Raw genomic sequence first — 6000 nt, forward strand, 5'->3', positions numbered from 1 at the left:
ATCACCAGACTTGCATCCCACATTCCTTGCTTTCAGGAGCTCGCACACTTCACTTGTTAGCCAGGGTTTCTGGTTGGCTCTTGTGATGATGTCACATTGTAAACACAGTTTGAGATGTAGCCCATCACTGATTCGGTGTACTCACTCCTCCAGCTTAATGTGTTGGTTTACTGTGGCTGCCTCCTTGAGGCGTTCCAGTCCGTACTGTCAAAACAGTCTTGTAGTGCTGAGACTGATCCCTCTGGCCGCACTCTTACTGGCTTCACTGATGGTTTCCCCTTGGTCAGCAGTGGTCTGTATGATGGCAGCAACATAATGGCAAGGTGATCTGAGTTACCTAACTGGGGGGAGGTACTGCCTAAAATGCTAGCTTAATATTTATATAGACTTTGTCCAGTGTATTCTCCCCACTGATTGCAAAGTCTCCATATTGGAAGTATTGAGGTAGGACTGTTTTCAGGTTTGCCTGATTGAAGTCACCTGCTATTATATGTACTCCATCAGGATTTTTTTTTGCACATCATTTATAGACTGATATAGTTTAGCTAGTGCTTCATTTGTGTTGGCACTGGGAGGTATGTATGCTCCTGTGATGTTGACACTGTTAAATTCCCTTGGTAGGTAGAAGGGTCTGCATTTTACTGACATAAACTCTAGGTCCTCAGAATAATGTGTTTTTATCACCTCACAGCTGGTGCACCAATTGTTATTGATGCAGATGCAGACACCACCCCCCTTTTCTTTCCCACAGAGAGCTGTATTCTATCTGCACAAAATAAAGATAGTCCCTCCACATGAGCTGCACTGTCATTTATGCTAGAGGTCAGCCATGTCTCAGAAAAGGTAAATACACAAGAGTTCCTCACCTTGCTCCCATTAGTTAGGTCTAGCCTTATGTAGTCCATTTTGTTTTCCAGTGAGCGAACATTCGCCAGTAGAATGCAGGCCTGAAAGGGTTAACTTTTAATCTTGTGATGATTCCAGCCCTGGGTCCTCATTTACCAGTTCTTTCACACCTCTGTCTTTTCCTTCTCCTTCCCTGAGTAATAAACACTGATTCCACCTTATCTGAGCAGTTTGGATTGTGTTTCAGGATAATTCCTAGCGCCAGTAGCTAGTGGAGTGTATTAGGCCTTGGAGGCCCTATAGCCAGCAGTCCATCAAAATTATTGTACATGGAGCTTTGTAGATGAATTTCCTTATGTCTCTCCTTGCTGTATGTTAGCTTATCATATGTTTTTGTCCCTGGTTCCGTTGTTTTACTTGCTTTAGACACAGAATTACACAAATGATGCACATTTCTCTGATGAACCAAAGCAGCCGCTGCCACACAGGGTGCCACCATTTTGTATGTGTGTGTGTGTGTGTGTGTGTGTGTGTGTGTGTGTGTGTGTGTGTGTGTGTGTGTGTGTGTGTGTGTGTTTTGCAGTCTCTTGCATACAGAGAGACACAAAGTCATAAAATATCTATATTTGCAGGTGGAAACAAGAGCAATGTGGAAGACAGATGCCCAGACAGTTCCAATAGTAGTAGTAAGAGCAATGGGTCTTATAAAAAAGAATTAAAAAAAACAAAACAGTGTAAGAAACTTCTCTGTGTGGAAGAGTTTCCATCCATATATCTCTAGTTAATCACTGTATATTAATCAGATCAGACAAAAGTAGTAGAAGTAGTGAACTTAAACTCATCTTAAGTAAAAAAAAAAAATAATAATAAAAAATATATAATTGTACAGAATTACTAACCCCAGGATTCACTAATCTTCCATGCAGGAATAAGTTATTTCTGCATGGAAATGACCATTTAAGGGCAGCACACTATGCATAGTAATGAAGGCATGCTGCCTCTGCTCCTAAACGGACATGGAGCATGGACGAGTGCAGGGGGTGTGTCTGAGAGCAGAACTCTCACAATACACACGCCCCTGAACTCAGGTAGTGTCGCTTGGCAATTACAGTGAGCGAGAATGCTTCTAGGAGGCTGCATACCTCCCAGCTGTACAAATCATCGCAGAATGTCCAGATTTTATGCCCATACAGCACCTCATTTCTCCTGGCAAATCACTGGGATGATGTCAGGATTGAAGTTGGTAAATAATGGCATACATGTCAGTGTCAGACCTCAAATCTGTCAGAAAATGTATATTAAAACAAATCCTGTCACTCTAACAACTGCCCCAAGTGTATAAGAGCAATAATGAAAATATGTCCGTAGTTGTACCACAAGTTGTCAAGCTTTGTTCAGATAGTTTGCCTGAAGAGGTTGAGAGGTATGGAGGGTTGCTAGGATGTCTGCCAAATGTGCAGATGCATGCAGGAATCAACAGCAATAAGTGAAACCTGTCCCTTCCGAGAGAAAATAGCAGTCGAGAATTTTTTTTTTTATCAAAAGAGATTAAATTTAACCATAGGTGCATGGGTTTGCCCATTGCTTAGCTACACATACTGTAGCTTAAATAGCACAAGAAGATAAATAACAAGATACATGCAAATGAAGCAGTACTGCAATAGTGTAGTGGTCAGAGAGTTTGCTTTGTGAGTAGTCATTCCTGGTTTGATTCTCACTGTAGTAAATTCCATGTGAAATCACTTTATGAACATTTTTTTTGCTGTATAACCTACTAAATAACATATATTTGTGAAATGGAATACTACACTAAGTGCAGATGTGAGGTGTTATTGTAATAATGTGGTAAAATCCACAGATAAACACAAGTGTTCCATACAGTATACGTACACATGAATCAGGAATACGAAATTAAGGTATAATGTGTAATGAATGACAAATCCATAGAGTGTCCAAATCTACCACTTTTGCAAGAGCCATGTTTCATTTCTGTCTAAATTAGTGTGGGGGTAAGTGGGAGTAAGCAGTTTTAAGCAGTAGTAAGCGGGTTTAAGCCCGTTTGCATGGGGGTAAGCAATGCGCACACAGGTTATGCAATTTTGAAGCTAACTCCCTGTAAGCATATTTAACTGGAAGTTAACATTGCTTACCATCATGCAAACCCATGCAAACCCACTTACAACTGCTTAGAAGTGCCTTAAACACTCTATCCAACAGCCGCTGTTCTGCCCAGCAATGAAATAAACAGCCCTTGCAGGTCTTGAACCCAGGACCCTGTACATTATAGTTGCAGTAGTTAACCAGTAAGCCATCACACTACTGCATAAAATTGAGGTATCCCCAAACAGATCCTCACTATAGCAAAATCACAATTTACTTGTGAAAGGAATCTATATGCAGTTTTATACTGTATGACCTACTACATAACATAAATATGTGAACTGCAGTACTGCATTAAGTCCAGATGTGAGGTGTCATAGTAATAAAGTGTTGAAATCCCCCAATAAACACAAGGACCCCATACAGTGTATGTACAACATGAATCATGGATGCCAGACACATATATAACATGTAATGAATGATAAATCAATGCCAAACAGCAAATAGTGTGCAAATGTAAAAATAAGCAATGCTAAGCATTACACATCTCTGCTTACTAGGTGTAAGCAATGTGTAGACCAGCTAAATCAATCTGCCCATTGGTATATCCCTTTAAGCAATGCCAACCATAGGTAAGCAGGTTTGCCCATAGCTTAGCATTTTTAAAACCATCCAATCATGGCAAAGGGTGGGAAATTGGCCCTATTTAAACCCCACAGGTGGGAATACATCTCCTAACTAGCTGCAGCTTCCTCCTGTAGGCACTATGGCTGGTGTGGGAGAAGGATCGCGCTTCCAGGTGCAGCACTGGGGCATCCAGGAGTCCAAAGTCATGGCAGAACTCCTCATTAAAGACCATGAACAGAGACTGCTGCAGTGCCAGTACCAGGGTTCCCAATATAAAGCGGAAGCCTGGGACCATCTTGCCCATGACCTCACCAGTGCCACTGGCATCCCTCGAACTGATGAGCAGGTCAGGTATCACTATGCTGACCTGAAATGGAGGAAGAGGGAGCTTGTGGATCAGTGGATCCAAGAAGCTAGGCAGTTGGGTGATGTCCCAGCTGTGTGTAAGTACCCATCCTACAACCTGTTTAATAATTGCCAGCTCATGTATCTTATGGATAAGTATGTCTAAATATTCCTCGTATGTCTTTGACAGTGGTAAATGAGTGGGCTGTGAATCAGGAAGCCCATGCCTATAGGCTGCAGAGGCTGCATCGCAAGGCAGGTTAGTAATAATCTTGCATGTACTGTCATAAGAAATAAATCTAAAAGTAGTAGAAAGTTAATTGCCAGTGTAAAACCTGTATTGTGTATGGCATGTACTGAATAAACCAGATAATATGGCAGGAAGAGTCTCATATAGGTTGTATGTAAATAAAAGGGTAACAGCCTGGCAATAAAGGTCTAACTCCTGGACTGCTTGTGTTTACTCTGGTATCATATAGTAATGGATAGAACCAAATAGAACCAAGATGCTATTCTCCAAAAAAAGGAAGCCAATCTGGTGGTCCCCTGCTATAAACAAACTATACAACAGAAGGAAGAAACTGTTGCAGAAAAGAGGAAAATCCCAGGATGCAAAAAACTCCCTCACCAGCCTCAGTAAGAAGCTGAGATCCCTCATAAAATCCTCAAAAGCTAGTTACTAAAATAAAATTGCCAAATATTCCAAAGACAACCACAAGGCATTCTATAGCTATGTCAAGAATCTAAATGGCAATGCTCAGATCTGCTCTGAGCTACAACAGAATGGCATTAAATATACTGATCCTTAGATATTGCCAATATCCTGGCAGATCAATTTAGTGACAACTTCACCCCCCTCTCACCCCCGAAAGGGCCCATCTCAATACCAAAAGATTGCCAAATTCTGATAATCACTGCCACACAAGTAGAAACTGCACTCTCCAAAGCTAAGAATACAGCATCCATGGGACCAGATGACATCTCAGGCTGTGTACTACATGAACTACAAAATGAACTGGCACCTCACCTAAGTGTCATGTTTAATCATAGCCTCATCTCAGGCTTTGTGCCCACTGAGTGGTGCACAGCTACAGTTATCCCGCTCCACAAGGGAGGATCTGCCTTGGATCCCGGGAACTACAGTCCCATCACTCTGACAAGCCTGATCTGCAAGGGCATAGAACTCATTATCATGGAACTTATAAACAAAGACATTGGCAACCTTCAAACACTGGACCCCACCCAGTTTGGGTTTGTGAAGGGCCGATCTTGTCTCCTAAATCTGAATGAGTTCTTTGAATCAGTCTCCAGAGCTGTGGATGAGGGTAAGGTGGTCCACACAGCCTATCTGGACCTCGCCAAGGCCTTCGACACCATCCCCCACTCTGGAATCATAGATAAATTACTAAGCTGGGCATAAATCCCTACGTCACTCGATGGGTTGCCAACTGCATTACTGACAGAACCCAGACTGTAAAAGTAGCCGACTCCAAATCCAGCTCCAGACAAGTGACAAGTAGAGTACCTCAGGGTTTAGTCCTGGGACCACTCTTGTTTGGCATCTGCTTCTCTGAAGTACAGGCCAACACTAAAAGACTCTGGCTAACAAAGTTTGCAGATGACTGCAAACTGGGAGCCATTACTGAATCCCCAAATTATGTGGATATTCTAAAAAAATGCCTTACAGAAACAGATGCCTGGTGCCAGACCCATGGGCTCAAGCTTAATGCCAAGAAATGTATAGTTATCTCCTTTGGAAAAAAACATGTACCCATGAATTACCACATAGGTGGCAAGACGCTAAACATCGAAAGTGTGATAAGAGACTTAGGGACACAGGTGGACAATGGTCTCACTTTCGATAACCACATCACCACAACAGTCAGGAAATCCTTCTATGTGGCACACCTCATCACTATGGGCTTTTCATCCTGAAAAAAGGAGGTCATTGTCCCACTGTACTCATCCCTCATTAGACCCATTATAGAGTATAATGTCCTGTTTGGTATGTACCTCACAAGACATATGCAACAGCTGGAAAGGCCACAGAAATACCTCACTAAAAGAATCACAGGCCTAAAG

The sequence above is a fragment of the Protopterus annectens genome, chromosome 4.part0, assembly GCF_019279795.1.
Source record: "Protopterus annectens isolate FY-2018-M chromosome 4.part0, PAN1.0, whole genome shotgun sequence".
In the NCBI taxonomy this organism is placed as follows: Eukaryota; Metazoa; Chordata; order Ceratodontiformes; family Protopteridae; genus Protopterus; species Protopterus annectens.